The sequence below is a fragment of the Lynx rufus genome, unplaced genomic scaffold (assembly GCF_022079265.1).
Source record: "Lynx rufus isolate CCGP_SWC_20201006 ecotype Redwood Valley unplaced genomic scaffold, mLynRuf1.p SCAF_6, whole genome shotgun sequence".
Classification (NCBI taxonomy): Eukaryota; Metazoa; Chordata; class Mammalia; order Carnivora; family Felidae; genus Lynx; species Lynx rufus.
Genome location: NW_025814878.1, coordinates 66,597,061 through 66,615,187, shown reverse-complemented (window position 1 = coordinate 66,615,187; position 18,127 = coordinate 66,597,061). Strand labels below are relative to the sequence as shown.

General features: G+C 35.4%; 1 protein-coding gene across 1 annotated transcript in view; it reads right to left on the bottom strand.

Moving 5' to 3' along the window:
- RNGTT (RNA guanylyltransferase and 5'-phosphatase) overlaps positions 1 to 18,127 on the bottom strand; it is a 320,167-nt gene that overhangs the window by 74,088 nt on the left and 227,952 nt on the right. The gene's annotated exons all lie outside the window — the stretch shown is intronic.

The following is an 18,127-nucleotide window of genomic DNA, read 5'->3' as shown; positions in this document are numbered from 1 at the left end:
GGAGACACAGAATCGGAAACAGGCTCCAGGCTCCGAGCCATCAGCCCAGAGCCTGACGCAGGGCTCGAACTCACGGACCGCGAGATTGTGACCTGGCTGAAGTCGGACGCTCAACCGACTGCGCCACCCAGGCGCCCCTGTATTTACTGAAAGTTTTAACCATAGTTTAAAAGTCTCATGTGAGAATGAAACTCAAACTATGTAGCTACTCACAAAATATGAAGAGCACAGTACTTTCAATTATAACCAATCCAGGCTGTGAAAAACATAAAATAACCTCATACATGTAATGCCAGTTTGAGATGAAGAAATTTCATGGATTAAGTATATGTTGATACAAATAACTGAACACAAGTATGATGGTTCTGTTTAAGCCACTGATTCTCCATACATCTCTCTCAGGGCAGGGAGGGGAGAGTTGCAGGTGCTAGGAACATTATGAAAGGAAAGAATCCCTTTATACAAAGACCACTTGTAAGACAGAATTAATATACTAGTTTATAATTCCTCATAGGGATATGTAATATTTTAGCTTAACTTTTCTTCTGCTTGTTAATATTGTATAATTCTTCCTTCCATTGTTATTCCCCAAGAGGGTGTTCTGCAGAAATAAATGTGGAAACTGAGCCATCACAATATAACAAAAAGCGGTAAGAATAAAGAAAGAAAATCGATGCTGACTGCATCGTCAAGAAAACACAATGAATTACACTGACAAGAAGTCCTCTTGCAGTAATAAAAGTACAGAAATACCTTGATGCTTATAATGCCTTGCCTCAGAGAAAGTGACATGTCAGCATTCATATGAGACCATGGTGGTAACAGGTTTATATAGTTACGTGTATAAAAGAGAAGAGCTGAAAAGTTTCAATATAAGACTTTGCTATCAAGATGCTTAACATCTAAGAATTTAGATCTTATTTTCTGATTTCCTTATCATCAGCAACTGGAGGAACTGTGCTTCTTTACTGTCTTGTGAATGTGCCACAGTCCCCTCTACCTGAAATATCCTACCTTCTTCCAGTAGTACCCATTTCTCCAGATATAGCTCTAGTGCCATCTCCTGTGGAAAGCTTGCTTTGACAGACCCACCACCCTCCTAATTTATGACTGTTCTGAATTCCTGTGCAGCATCAACAACCTGTGCCACAGAGTTTAATCCTTATTTGTATATTGTCATACACAGTACACCATTGCCTCATGTTCTTTCATTTTGTTTTTCACGTTTTTAAAAAAAGGCAGACTGCCACATGTTTCTGAAGAAAGGCAGAAAACACTTCATTTGGATGTGTCAGAGTCTTGGAAGCTTGACCACCCTACATTCTCCTACAAACATACTCCGAGAGTCTGCTGGAGGTTCCAGCAGGGGAGTGCAGCTACTCTTATACCCTTGACAGAAGTACGGTTCTCTCTGACCACGCATGCAGCTTAGGGAACAGAGCACATGGAGCACATGGAGCGGTGAGGGACCTAAGAGATCCCTGCCTAGCCAGCCAGATCACCCTAATCAACCCTGACAATCACTGGGGTGACAGATGTCACGGCCAGATTGCTCTCACATCCTCATGTATTTGTTTTATCACAGCTATGTCATAATTCCCTACGGGAAAACTATGTAATATTTCTTCTACACCCCCCACATGGCTTATCACTGTCCTAGGTATTCACTAAGTTATTCAATAAACATTTGTAAAATAAATAATAATAATTATACTAATGGCCAGTATCAGTATATACTAATATCAGTATATACTAATAGCCAGTGAACTAATCACAGTATCAGACACTGTGCTAATTGACTTGCATTAATTTAATCTTCAGAGTACTCCATGAGGCAAGTTATAATTAATATTAATGATATTAATATTAACCCCATTTTACTTATGAGAAAAGTAAAGCTTAGTTTGATAACAACCAGGATCATAGTTCTGAGCTTTCATCTTGAAGTAATATGCTATCCATAAAAGACATGGAAACTATTACACTTGTCTCAATCCACGACAAGTTTCCTAAGTAGAAAAGTAGGGAAAATGAAAAGGCTAACTACCCAATTAATGCTTCAAAATCACCAAATTGTCTGGCGTCCTTAAAGTCAGTGCCTCTATTTCCACCGGGAACTCAAAGGCAAATGCCACACACTAGGCTCAGTAACCTCAAACAGGTGAATTTCATGTTAAAATAAATATGCTTTTTAGCTTCCCTCATATTTAAAGAACATAAGTAAATGACAGGGAATCCATCATTTTCTTCCTTATTAGGGTAAAATAGTCATTAATGAAGAAGGAATGATAATGGCTTTACTGAAAAAAGACTAACTGTCCCTCTCCATTAAGCTCATTGCCTCACAGCAAAATTCAGAATTTCATCTTAAGATTATCAAACAAAAGATCCCAAGATTAAGAAATTTAGCTAAAGTTTTAATTAGATGGAACAATCCCTTGTTCAAATGCCAGGATAATAGGGGATAAGGGGTCAAGTATAATTTCAAGATTCCTTTGAGGAGATAATGCATAATTACTTCAATAATGGAAATGTACAGTATATATAATGTGACCTATGATGAATATAAATTATATATATATATAAATTATATATATGTATATATATATATATATACCTACAATGCATCTATAATATAAAGTAATAAACCATGTTTACTAGATTAGATATTTAAGAGATCATTTTTTTAAGGAAATTTGGTTCCAAATTTATCTTTCTCTCCCTGAATCCTCTAAAACTAACAATAGATTTAAGACTAATCTAGGGGCGCCTGGGTGGCGCAGTCGGTTAAGCGTCCGACTTCAGCCAGGTCACGATCTCGCGGTCCGTGAGTTCGAGCCCCGCGTCGGGCTCTGGGCTGATGGCTCGGAGCCTGGAGCCTGTTTCCGACTCTGTGACTCCCTCTCTCTCTGCCCCTCCCCCGTTCATGCTCTGTCTCTCTCTGTCCCAAAAATAAATAAACGTGGAAAAAAAGTTAAAAAAAAAAAAAAAAGACTAATCTACCGATGACTGGCCCTATAAAAAGACACTTGCTATATCAAGAGATAGGATGTTACACAGAAAACAATTCCAAATAATGATTAAACCAATAAAAAAAAATCTAGCTCAAAAGTAATGAGGACATAAATGTTTTCTAAAGATCCTTGAATAAGGCAGAAAGGCTGTGATTGATCCCACACAATGAGGTTGTATTCCTATCATTTCACAGTGGTTGTCATTAAGAATAGGTAAGTTAATAGAGGGCTGAGAAGTTGATTTCCCAGCATCTCATAATATCAAGAAACACATTCAACAACAAAGACTTTTTTCCTCATAAAAATTTGCTATTCTGTATTTGCAAACTGTTGGACCCAAGAGAATAAATCTTCTACTCTCCAAGACTCAATTTTCAATTTCACCAGTTATAATCTATCTTAAAGAATAAGCATGGAGATTTAGTTTTTTAGTGAATCTTATTCCATGGAAATAAACTTTCCACAGTCAAAAAATTTTAATACATTTAGAAATAAATGATGCCCTATTATAATTTGTGAAAACTAAAAATACAAAAAGTCTAGTAGCACCCTAGGCCTTCACCAATGATAAAAAATACCAGAGTAGGAATGTAATTTTTAAAGACTTCTTAACTCCTGACTGTGTGCAGAACCAGGTGACACGTGTTTTTCAAACCAATACACCAGCCAAAGTATACAATATCCAACATCTTTCTTTCTTATGTTTAATCTCACAAATGATACGATTATAATCAGTAAGAGAAAGAATGACTGCTCTCCACAAACAGTATAGGCATTATCTCTACTATTTCTCTTCCCTAACAAAATTTACTAGGTAGAAATCCATTTAGGAAAAGGAGAACACAGTGGTCATATCAACTAGATTGTTCCATCTTAAAAGTTTAAATTATATATTTTTTGTTCTATCAATTTATGACCAATAAAAAACATTTTTAAAACACCAAGGAGTCACAGCTATGTAAAGAAAAAAGGGACTTATACCTGACATACAGGACATGTAAGCTGAGATAGATCCATCTTGTATCTGCTATCTTTGTACTTCATGAAGGTGTTGACTGGCTATGCTAGAAAGGGATAAATCACATTTCAGGGAACAACTATCATTTGGTTTAATCAGAGATAAATCTAAAACAGAGTGACTCCATCAGAGGATTAAGAAAATCACTACCGTGAGCTCTTCATGACTTCTTAGAGCATAAGTCTCAGGGATTTTATTCTTGTGGGCAAGGAAATGGGTAGGAACTGTTTCTCAGAGGATAGGTAAATAGTTCTCTAAAATATGGGAATACAAACTAGGTCAATTCCTAGCTATAACTTTTTCCTAATTTAGAGAAATTTTGATGGCAAAACTTTTCTAAATCATGACAAATGCTATTATCTAAAGCACTCATACCCTCTCCAAAATACAAAAGGCCTTCAAAGCCACAAGTACTATGTTTTATGCTGGAACAATAGACTCTACCCTCAAGAACATTATTTTTTAGTGAAAGATACACAAAAATCAAACTCCATAATTCAATGTAATAAGCTGAACACATAGAAGAAGGACCAATGGATTCAGTGCAAAGGGGACCACCATTAAGACTTCATGTGCTTCTGTTTCATTAGAAACAGTTGTTTTTTTTTTTTTCAGTAGTACTTTAAAAAAAAAAATTTTAACTTTTATTCATTGCTGAGAAACAGAGCAGAGTGTGAGATGGGGCAGAGACAGAGAGGGAGACACAGAATCTGAAGCAGGCTCCAGGCTCTGAGTTGTCAGCATACAGCCTGATGGAGGGGCTCAAACCCATGAACCGCAGGATCATGACCTGAGCTGAAGTCACACGCTCAATGGACTGAGCCACCCAGGCACCCCTCCAGTAGTATAATTTTATTTGATGCCATATCAATACATTTTGTAATTTAGGTTGAAGAACTTAGATTCTCCTAGGCCTGGTAGGAAGTTCCAGTAAAGCCAGGGTCAGGGGAAGGAGAGATGGCCTTTCAGACTTAGAATCCAAGGGCTCTCTTTTCCAGGTCACAGTAACAAACTATTTCTTTCCAATCTCTGTTTTGCATTACTGGGCCCTGGAGGGCTTCTGCAGCCAGCATAGTTTGCCCTAGGTACCTGGCTATCTCACTGACCACTGTCCCAAGAGTAATAGCCCTGCTTTCTGGGGTGACACCTGTGAACTTTGGAATGTATGTTTTTGCTCGCAGGCTGAGATCTGCTGCTGTTAGATTCCTCCACAACTCCTGCTTCTCTCTTCTCCCTCCTTGCCCTGGCAGCTAACGCCCAATGTCAGATGTCAGCTTTGGGCATGGAGATTCAACGTCTAGCTTCTAGACTATAGGGCTGGTGGCCAGCCTTTGTGTAGTTCCTTGGTGCTGCTACTTTCTGAAGTGTTACCGCTCTGGCCCCTGGGTTCTTACTCATGGCTCTGCTGGATTACAGCCACTTCCGGCAGCACTTTGGAATTTGAAGATTTTTCTCTGTCTTCTTATTTTAGTAAAAATGGAATTTATGCAGTTTCATTTATTTTCCCTGTTGTTGTATATGTTTTCCAGGAGGAAAAGGGATGGTTTTTAATGCTAATATAAGCATCAGATTTTGGCAATAACATCAAGTAGGCATATGCCTTCCTCTGAGAAACGAGGAACCTAAAAGGTGACTAAGGCCAGTTTTCACCTCTTCAAAATGCACCGTATTCAATTATTCATACGCAAGGGTGCCTGGGTGGCTAAGCGTCTGACTTCAGCTCAGGTCATGATCTCACAGTTTGTGAGTTCGAGCCCTACATCAGGCTCTGTGCTGACAGCTCAGAGCCGGGAGCCTGCTTCGGATTCTGTGTCTCCCTCTCTCTCTCAGCCCCTCTCCTGCTTGTGCTTTCTCAAAAATAAACAAACGTTAAAAAAATATATTTTAAATTATTCATATTCATTTAGTGAGTGAATTGCCAATGCCTATGACTTTTAGAGGAAGGAGGATGAAATCTTAATTAACAAATATTTATCTTAAGAAAAAAACCTATGCTGGGACACTAAACAGCTTTCAATCTAGATTGAGACTAAATGGGAGAAAAATATAAAGAAAGAAAATAAGGTCAAGAGGGACTCCACAACTGAACTGCTTTTGGAACACAAGTTAAGCTGCTGTAGTCATTTAAATACATGTATGTACTGCAATATTTAAGATCATATGGCTAAGTGCTGTCCACAAATACAAGGCACGTAATTTTAAATTTTCTAATAGCACATTAAAAACAATAAAAAGATGAACAAGATGACATTAATTTTAATTAGTCATACAAAATATTATCATTTCAATATGGTAATAAATATCAAAGTTATTAGTGAGATATTTTACTCCTTTTTTTTGTACCAAGTCTGCAAAATCTGGTGTGTGCTCTGTGCTTACACATCTCACTTCAGACTAGCCACATTTCAAGGGCTCAATAGCCCTGTGTGCCTAGTGACTACCATTCTGGTGAGTGCAAATGGAGAGTAAGCAAACCATCTGTTCGTTCAGGGATGTAACTCAAACAAAAATTCGCAGAGAACTCTACTGAACAAAGAAGAGAATTCTGCTGCATCTCAAAGTAGAATCTATTATACTCACTGAAGCCAAGAGTGGAAAGTAACCGCTCATAACACTATCTGCCTCTGTGAAGACTAAACAAACTAACATAGACCTGGGCCATGCAGCCAGAACCTATCACCAGACAACTTTCTGGAAGGCTAGCAGATGGAGATAATATGGAGTAAATAATCATCTTGAACCCAGAGGCCATACTCTCTTTGTAGAAAAAGATTCCACGCTAATATCATCTATTTTGTTTAAATCGAACTGGCATGGGGCGCCTGGGTGGCGCAGTCGGTTAAGCGTCCGACTTCAGCCAGGTCACGATCTCGCGGTCCGTGAGTTGGAGCCCCGTGTCAGGCTCTGGGCTGATGGCTCAGAGCCTGGAGCCTGTTTCCGATTCTGTGTCTCCCTCTCTCTCTGCCCCTCCCCCGTTCATGCTCTGTCTCTCTCTGTCCCAAAAATAAAATAAACGTTGAAAAAAAAATTTTTTTTTAATAAATAAATAAATAAATCGAACTGGCAAATTTTTCATTTAGATATCTTAAACTTTTATAATCTACAAGATTACCTCACATTACTTAGATTAGCTTACTTTTTAAAATCAAGAGTTCTAACTATATTTCAGTCAGCTTGATATTCCTCTATTACATATTTCTCTCTTTCAGCCTTGTACTGTTACAAAAGTACAAAGTAGGAGTTATTCTAGATGATGTAAATAGCATAATGTTTGTATACAGATGAATGCAATTAAAATTGCTTAGTGATTCTTCAAAAGTTTTTGTTTCTTCTTCTGCTATAAACTGAATGTGTCCCACACAAATTCGTATGTTGAAACCCTAATCCTCAGAGTGAAGGTATCTGGTGGTGGGACCCTTGAGAGAGGATTAGGGCTAAATTAGGTCATGAAGGTGGGCCCCTCATCATGGGATTAATGCCCTTAAAAAAAGAGGAAGAGACTTGGGATCTCTCTCTTTCTCTCAGCCCACACACATCAAAGAAGGCCATGTGAAGACATAAGCAGGCAAAAGGCCCTTTCTGAGAACCCAACTATGCTGGCACCCTGATCTCCAACTTCCAGGCTTGAGAACTGTGAGAAGTAAATGCTGTTTAAACCATCCAGTCTGTGGTCTTTGTTAGAGCAACCCTAGCTAAAACACCCTCAGTAAGACTAAATATACTTTCAAAAACATAGAGCATGAATTTATTAAGCAATATATAAGTACACTTCTACTCAACCTGTGTGCAAACTACATCCAGACTTCTAAAACAGCCTAATCTAAAATAACAAGGTTTTATTATATGTATGTATTTAAATGCACTATATTTGGTCTAAAGGTTAAAAACTACTGCCTTCATCCAACAAAAATTCTAAGTATGTTCTTAAAAAGAAAAAAAAAACATGAGCAATAGATACACAATTTCAAAAATGGGAACAAAATATAAACAAATGGTATTTTCATTGAAATGGATATTACACACCAGATTTTAATTATCATTCACACCATTTCCAAGCATAATATTTAAAACTCTTCTCCTTTTTAAATGCTGCCTTGCAACCACACTAATCTAAACAGTGAAGTATAATCTGTTCATGACTGGTATGCAGAGGTCTAGAATGCAAATGATCTCTGAAGAGACATATTTCCATTAAATAGTAAGTCCATAGCATTTTGTACTATCCTATTATATACAAATTTAGGGGACAACAAAATGACATCAGAAAAGGAAAATTTTATAGAAAAAGGTATATTCTCTCTCTCCTTGAAGGAGTTGAAAGAAACTGGGCATCTTTTTCAATGACATGATACATTTACATCTACAAATGAACCTTTGTTTCCTTCATCATTTCTAACTTTAAATAAACAGAAAACTACCTTATTCTTGAAAAATCTCCAAATACAACCTTTAATCTTTCAATATTCAACCTTTCAATATTTCTTATAAATACACCCAAACTAGTAATATTTTATCCAAAATGATTCCCCCTAAAGCTTTACATTTGAATTATAGCATTGCCATTTAGAAATTTGCTTTCTAAAAATCATCAAGATTATATTCTATATACTTAGTTATTAATTCTTTGTAATTTGTAATTGTAATTTCTTATAATTGCATCTTTCTAATTATTTAGGACCCCTAGAGACACCTTACCAAAAATAAGGTTTAGTCTGTATCTTGACAATCTATAAACCCAGCACATATGCCCAAACACACATGTATATACCCAAGACAACATATAATGTAGTTAAAGTACAACAGTATTGTGTAACATGCATTACTGATTTCATATTACTAATAAAAGCTTGCTTAATGAACAGACTAATTTTTACATAGTAGTTTACAGACTCTGTTCACACACACTATATCTCATTTAATCTATTTACAATTTTATACAATTATGCTTAATGGGCCTACACTATCAACTTACTTTGGATAACTATTGATTGACAAATCTTAATTTAACAGGTTAACAGGCTTCATGTAGTGTATTCATAGAGAGAATCAACCTTCAGTGCCAAGAAGTTTAAATTTAAATTAAGAATTCTCAATAAATACTTCAACATAGTGACCTTCCCTATAAATACCTAAGTATATAAACTATTAAACAGATGAGGGGGGAAAAGAAAAGAGAAGGAAACAAACCACAAGAGGCTCTTAAGGTAGAGAACAAACTGAGGATTGATGGAGGAAGATGAGTGGGGGATGGGTTAGATAAGTGATGGGCATTAAGGAGGACACTTGGGATGAGCACTAGGTGTTGTATGTAAGTGATGAATCACTGAATTCTACTCCTGAAACAAATACTGCACTGTATGTTAACTAAAATTTAAATAAAATTTAAAAAGGCAGATGGAGTATAAGAACCATTCATTAGGTCTCTCACTGATCCATTTATTCAATTTTTTGAGTACCTACTTAGTAGCAAATATGATTCAGGTTGGACTGGCATCTAAGTGACATTTATTAGAATGGAATTTATATTTTAAAATAATTGAGCCATGATCACCTGATTTTTCTTCTTTTCAAGTTTTTATTTAAACTTCAGTTAGTTAACAGAGAGTGTAATATTAGTTTCAGGGGTACAATATAGTGGTTCAACACTTCCACATAACACCCACTGCTCATCACAAGTGAGTTCCTTAATTCCCATCACCTATTTGACCCACCTCACCCTCCCCCATCCCTGTCCACCTTCCTCTGGTAACCATCATTTAGTTGAGTCTGTTTCTTGGTTTGCCTCTCTCTTTTCTTCCCTTTGCTTATTTGTCTTGTTTCTTAAATTCCACATATGAGTGAAATCATATACTATTTGTCTTTCTCTGAATGACTTATTTCACTTAGCATCATGCTCTCTCTAGTTCCATCCATGTCATTGTAAATGACAAGATTTCATTCATTTTTATGGCTGAGTAATATTCCATTGTACATATATATACCACATCTTATTTATCCATTCTTTAGCTGATGAACACTTGGGCTGTTTCCATAATTTGGCTATTACAGATAATGCTACTATAAACATCAAGGTGCATGTATCCCTTTCAATTAGTATTTTTGGATTCCTTGGGTAAACAGCTAGTAGTGCAATTGCTGAATTATAAGGTAGATCTATTTTTAACTTTTTGAGGTCCCTTCACACTGTTCTTCAGAGTGGCTACACCAGTTTGCATTCCCACCAACAGTGCAAGAGGGCTTCCTTGCACATCCTTGCCAACGTTTGTTGTTTCCTCTGTTATTGATTTTAGCCATTCTGACTGGCACAAAAATGGACACACAGATCAATGGAACAGAAAGGAAAACCCAGAAATGAACCCACAACTACATCGTCAGTTAATCTCCGACAAAGCAGAAAGGAATATCCAAGGGGAAAAAGTCTCTTCAACAAATGGTGTTAGGAAAACCAGATAACAATATACAAAAGAATGAAACAGGACCACTTTCTTATACCCTACACAAAAATAAATTCAAAATAGATTAAAGACCTAAATGTGAGACCTGAAACCATAAAAATCCTAGAGGAGAGGCAGTAAGGCAGTAAGCTCTTTAACATCGGCCTTCTTTCTAGCTATGTCTCCTAGGGCAAGGTAAACAGAACCAAAACTAAACTGCAGGTACTTCAGTAAAATAAAAAGCTTTGCACAGTGAAGGAAATAATCAACAAAACTAAAAGACAACCTATGGGATGGGAGAAGATATTTACAAATGACATATCTGATAAAGGGCTAGTATCCAAAGTTTTACAAAGAATTTATAAAACTCAATACCCAAAAAACAAATAATGCAATTAAAAAATGGGCAGAAGACATGAATAAACATTTTTCCAAGGAAGCTATACAGACGGCCAACAGACACATGAAAAGATGCTCAATGTCACTCATCATCAGGGGAACAAAATCTTAATAATCTAACCATGTTAAGAAAATGGACTATTAATAGATAATAAAATTAAAAATTAATACATTGACTTGACAGCCCAATGAAAAGCAAGCTGAAATAGAAACAAAATCAACATATCCATATTAAAAAACCAGCTATCAGGAAGGGGTCACTTGTTTATCTTATCTTAAGGGAACTAAATTCAATTCAAAACATGTACTTGAGTATAGGCAAAGTATAGGCAAAAGTGTAAAACACTTTTATAGGTACTGTGGGGTCAAGTTAACAATTCACTATAAGGCAAAATACAATAAATGTTAACAACAAAAAAAAAACCATGAAACTGCAATTAGTTTGGACTTGGGAAATAAAATTTGTAATAAGTTTCATTATATGCAGCCCTAATCTTGGACAACTGAGATAAGAACTTTAAACTTTATTATCAACTCAAACAGAGCCATTTTAAAGAAAATGCCCACTGTGAAAAACAGAAGTGGTAAATGGAAAAGCAATACATTATTACCCAGCTTTACCTCACAATGACCAGAATCTTAACAATAGAGTACAAAAGGAGAGTCCTAGAAATAGGAGAAAAGGTTCAAAAAATAGCAGAGAAGAAATCTCCACGGGGCTACAATATTAATCGCTACATCAGGATTCTACTTCCAGACAATACTGCAAATATGTTTCCCTGGTCAATATATTTAGCAGAATAAGAGCTAAATCTAGAACCCAAGACCCTTACTTTTTAATGATAACCACTCTAAAAAGAAAACACATCTTTATTTTATATAAATATTTCAAAATGAGAAAATATGGAGTAAAATATGATTAAATAAACTAGTTCCCAAATTCCAATTTACTTGATCCAATAGTATTGTTTACCATGATAGTATTGATTATAAACCTAACACAAATTTTCAGTAAGTTTTATATTGCATATGTGCAATATATAAGGTATAGCTATGCAATATAATTAATGGCAAGTATATGCATTATGTCTGTTATATATACACCATTTTTTCAGTTTTTCCATAAATTGTAAAAATTCAAATAACTATCATAATTCTTGATAAGGAGAAAATATTTTTTGAAATTATTGTCTTGTGTGTACAGACATTTTATTATGCTGCATATGAAAAAAGGGATACAATAATGATGAAACATTCTTGATGCATCAGACTGAAAAATTAGATATTTATGGACCATGTCTGAAGCTAAAGTTCTAACTGGATAACTCTTTTTCCCCCCTTGCTCTCATTTTGAAAGATATATAAATTTAATTTGGTTACTGCCATGGTCTACTGGACTGAGCACAGACGGCATTAAAAAAAAAATTTAGAGTTCCAATCTTGGCCTATTGTTCCAGTTCTAATCTCAATTCACTGAATGCTCTTGGATAAGTCATAAACTAAATGACATTTTTCAATTTCCTCATCTGTAAAATGGAGATAACTATCCTATAAGTCATTATTTAAAACTGAAATTAAAAAAAAAAAACTTAAAAATCTGAACTGAATACTTGAACATTTGAAAATCACCTGACTCATGGGAACCTTAATCTTTCAAATGGTGTGAAGTAGGCTCCAAATAAATGAGAACTTATAATTTAGAAAAGATGCTTTGACTGGATCACCAGCTCCAGAGGTGATCAATGGTTTTCTAATAAAAGACCAGACTCCTTTACAATCTGCAGCACAAAATTAAAAGAGAATACAAATTGACATATTTGAAAACTACCTTGGTAGAAATGCGGCAGGTGTTTATTTTAGTTACATCTTCCTGTCCCTCAATTCACAAACATCTTGAATGGAGACAAATAGCTTTCCTAAAGAAACATGCACCACTTTTGACTCAATTCAGTAAGTAATTAGTGAGTAGCAACACTGTCAACTGTTCTTAAAAGGTTACATGTAAATTAAATGATATGTTCCTGGGACTTCAGCTTACAGGAAGATGAAGACGACAAACTTTTCCTTATTTCACTCGCTAAGTACAACTAAAACCTAGGGACATGATATGTAACACAAGAGTAAGGAGACTCTAAAAGGTAGAGAGGAGGCACAGTCCAACTAGGGAAGTCAGGACCCTAGGGACAACATGATAATGAATATCCTGGGTTTTCTTTTTGCTTCATATGTTTCAGACAGTACCAGAGAAGCCAGCAAGCCAAAAACATCAATGGGAAAAGATAAAACCCCCCAAGGAAAGTCTGCTCTCTTTATCCAGGAAAGGGGCAATCTAGCAAGATGGAAAGCTTTCAGATAATTACCACTCTACTCTAGCAAAACACTACAGAAAAAACTGCCCATCCCTAGCCGTAACAACAAAGGCTTAGTGGGGAGCCTAGACTTCCAACCTCACCAGACTATAACAAGGAGCTCCAACCCTTTGACAGTGTATGGACAGAGAAAGCTGAGTGGGGAGGCAAGGTGTATGAGACACTCCCTGCCATAAAGTCAGTGAAGACCATGGTAAGAACCTAGACTTCTATTTCCACCCTGCTCTAAAGAGGCACGACTCCATCTGTCACCGGGGTGGTTTAGGAGAATCAGGATTTCACCATCAGCCAGTGGTAAAAAAGGTGATTGCCCTTTCAAGATAGTGTCTGTAGAGGCCAAATCGGGATTCTGAATTTATATCCCTGCCCAATGGAAACGAGGGGCAACCTCCATTCTCCCTACAACCCCTGTTCTATAGACCCCAGTGGGAAACCCAGAATTCTATTCCAACCTGTCAGTAACTAAGCAGCATTTCCTTTCCCCTGCTAAAGAGTTGTCAGGGTAGACCTGCTAAAACAAGAAGCTTAAATAAGACAAGATGCAGAGTCTGATAACACAATGTCCAATATGTCCAGATTTCAATAAAAAATGGTTATACTGAGAATCAAGACAATCTCAGGTATGAATATGTTTTTACTTACTTTTATATAATTTATGAATATCACTTAATCATTTTTTAATGTTGACAGAATTTTCTAAAATTAATGACAAAACCACAGATCCAGGAAGCTCTGAGAACACAAAGCAGCATCACTACAAAAACCAAAGACAAAGAGAAAATTTTGAAGGATGTCTGAGGGGGAAAAAAAAACCCTCACCCTACCTATAAAGAAACAAGAATAAGAATTACATCAGATTTCTTGGCAGAAATCATGCAGGCAACATGAAAGTGGAGAGAAATACAAAGTGTAAAAAGAAGAAAAATCCACCAACCTAGATTTTTTTTACCCAGCAAAATTATCCTTCAAAAGTCAAAGACAAAGATTTTCTCAGACAAAAATTGAAGGAATTTGTTGCCAGAAGACCTGCCCTGCAAGAAGTGTTAAAAAGAAGTTCTTAATAGAAAAAAAACATTACATAGGTCAGAAACTCAAATCTACATTAAAAAAGGAAGAATGTCAGAGAAGGAATAAATATTATTTTTCTTATTAATTTACCTAATTAACTGTTAGGTCAAAGTAGTAATAGTATATATGTACTGAGTGATTACTGCAATTGCATAAATGAAATGAATGACAGCACTGTTTTTTAAGGGATGGGTCAGAGAAACTGGGAACAGTCTGTATGGGGGCTGGGGGATGTATAGGGGAATTCTTTGTACTGTCTGCTCGATTCTTCTATAAACTTAAGATAATTCTAAAAACTAAAGTCTATAAATAAAACAGTCACACGAAAGCATATGATGGATATATCAAAAAGTAAGAGAAAAACGATTTGATTTTCACTGTAGCCAAGAGAAATGATACAGCACTTGATTAACTGAGATAATATGTGTAACATGCATGACATAAAAAGGGAAATTTAGCACATTAAACACAACCAGTCTATACATGATATTATTATTATTAACAAAGTAGTAAGACAAAAAGTAAAGCAAATTATGCAACTGGGAACTTTTGTTAGGAGTTTTTTAAGTTAGAGGATTCCTTATGTGGGATCAGTAACCAACAATCCACAACTGAAATATTTCTAGCTGGATTTGAGGTGAGCAAGATGGAAAACAAGAGTAAAGTGAGGAAGCAATACAAAGAAACAACAGCTTCATATAACACAAAAATCATTCAAAAATTATCATTAAATAAATATCTTTTAACACAGGAAAACACCTTTGGAACAATAAAATAGGAAACAAGTTATTTTTATAAATCCTAAGATACAATAACTTCCCAGTATCTGTCTATATAAACTTCAAAAGTAGAAAACATGAAATTTTGATTACAGCTTCACTGGGTGATATCCCTGTCTTTGTTGAATAAATATTTTAATTAACATTTTCCTATCCATAAGACACAACATTAGCTCATTAAATTATGGCACAAATAAAGTACAGATGTAGGATCAATAAAGTAGCTGGCAAAAATAACAGCACCAATCTAGTAACGGCTGAGGAGGAAGCTAAAATGCATGAGCAGGTTGAAACATGAAAGAAGAGTCATAAGAAAGGGCAAGGTATGAGTTTCACATATTCAAAAATAAGAAGTCTTCACTGATTTCAAAAAAATAATTTGAAAATATGAAGACAAGGTTTGTGTTTGTGTATGAAAATAGAAAGTAATTAAATAAAAGAATTTTTGCTTTTAGAAACTATTTTCTATCAGATAATGATAGATTTTTTGTAATTGCATCTCATGTAGAACAGATTGAAAAGACTTTAAAATGTTAAAAATGTTTACAATTCTACCAGTTCAAATTTCACACTTTAGAATTAGGATATATTCCCCCCCATGCAACTGCTGTGTAAAAAATTTTTTTTAAATTATGTCCTACCTAACACATGTTCCATGTATCTAAACTAACATTGTTTAATTTTATTATAAAACCAAAGTAAGTCCAAAATTTGAATTGCTATATAAAGTTCCTATTAAAATGTATCCTTCAGATATAACATGAAGTAGCAGAAACTTTTTAAAAAGAGTATCAACCAAATATATGAAAAGTATTCAAGTACTTCTCATACCCAAGTAGATGACTTCTCCTAATCTCTTTAGTTGATCATATTTAATTTTTATAAACAAACCATTAAATAACATATAGAACACATATGTACACATTAATACTATCTTAGAAGAATCAATAAAATGAATTCATCAATTACCTCCCAACCTGCCAATAGCTAGATATCATCCTAGTCTTCTTCCAGGAAACCAAATTTATGCTGAACTCCCAATGTTCCTTTTCCAGAAACAAAGATATCACAAAAGAAAATAAAGGAATTCTGAACAGAAAAGTAGAAAAGGCTGCTTAGGAGAAAAATCAAGAGGGCCACTCTGGAATTTAAAACTGCTCAGAAATAGAAGAGCACAATCAAAGGCAATCAAAAAATGAAACAGAATACTGCTGTTTATACTGCAGAATACTCTCCTCCACATACTGAAGCCCAAAGATGTAACATCATGGTCCAACAACCATTACTCAGGTCGTCAGCAATTATATGGTCAAGAGCATATTTTCAAAAGACCTAACAAAGAGTAATTAGATACAAGAAACTATTAATACTGGTTGTATGGGGGCGCCTAAGTGGCTCAGTCCATTAAGTGTCCAACTCTTGATTTAGGCTCAGGCATGATCTCACGGCGGTGAGATTGAGCCCTGGGATGGCTCGGCATGAAGCATGAAGCCTGCTTGGGATTCTCTCTCTCCTCCTCTTTCTCTGCCCTTCCCCGCACACATGGGTGTGCTCTCTCTCAAAATAAATAAACTTTAAAAAAAAATTAAAGAAAACAGTGGTTCTATGTGAGTAATACAGAGGAAGAACTTTTACTTTTCACGGCTCCAAAGTTTTGTTTTCCCCCCTCATAAGCATCTATTAGTTTCATAATTGAAAATAAACCCAAATAAATAATTATCAGTATAATTTCTTAGCCTTCCAGTTGCTATAAGCAAAATCATGTATTCTCTTCACAGGGATAGAGATCATAAAAATAATCATATAACCTAAAATACTATAAGAAAGAAGCTAGAATAATCATATGTACTTCATCAACAGATGATATGCCCTTCCATTTATGGCATGATGACAATGCAGCATAAAAACAAGAGGTCCTGCATTCTGTGAAAATACAGGATAAACAGAAAATGTTGGCTCAGACAAGTAAGACGGATACAAAGCCTAAGACAAAACAAAATAGTGCTGTTAACAACATGTATTAAAGTAGAAAGTTGAGAGTTTACTTTCCAAAAGGGAGTAAGAGTCAATGACACAGAAATCACATACAACTAAGAGGAAATGATTGTTTAACTGTTTAAAAGTTCATCAATTCTGTTCAAACATACTCTAAACTTACAATGGAAAAGCATTTAAGAATGCTTTAAAACGATCTAAAGCTCCTGACTTTTATGTTGTATCTGTTTTAAAAATTAGTTGAAGGTTAAGCATTAAATATAGGTACATGATAGCGTATCAGAATACCTCTCTACAGCAGCATCACCATCAAAACTATATGCTTCCTTTATCTTTCCTATTTGTGATCTGGAAGGAAAGGTTTGAAATACATTGGGGAAAGAAAGATATCACAAATTTTTAGTGGAGACATGAGCAGAACAAAGGATGCTCTGACTGTGATGAAGAGTATTATAGTTAAATAAGGATTTCTAGTCTCACCACTTATATTCAACATAGGACTGGAAGTCCTAGCCACATCAATCAGAGAAGAAAAAGAAATAAGAGGCATCCATGTTGATAAAGAAAAAGTTAAATTGTCACTATTTGGAGATTACATACTATGCACAGAAAATCCTAAAAACTCCACCAAAAACTATTAAAACTAATAAATGGGGGTGCCTGGGTGGCTCAGGCAGTTAAGCATCTGGCTTCAGCTCAAGTCATGATCTCTTGGTTCATGGGTTTGAGCCCCACACCAGGCTCTGTGCTGACAGCTCAGAGCCTGGAGCCTGCTTCAGATTCTGTGTCTCCTTCTCTCTCTACCCCTCTCCTGCTCATGCTCTCTCGCTCTCTCTCTCTCTCTCAAAAATAAATAAACATTAAAAAATAAATAAATAAATAAATAAATAAACATTAAATTTTTTTTAAAAACTAATAAATGAATTCAGTAAATCTGTAGGATACAAAATTAATATCCAAAACTCAATAGCATTTCTATACACTAATAACAAAGTAGCAGAAAAAAATAAAAAAATAAAAAATTCCATTTACAGTTGCACCAAATAAAAAT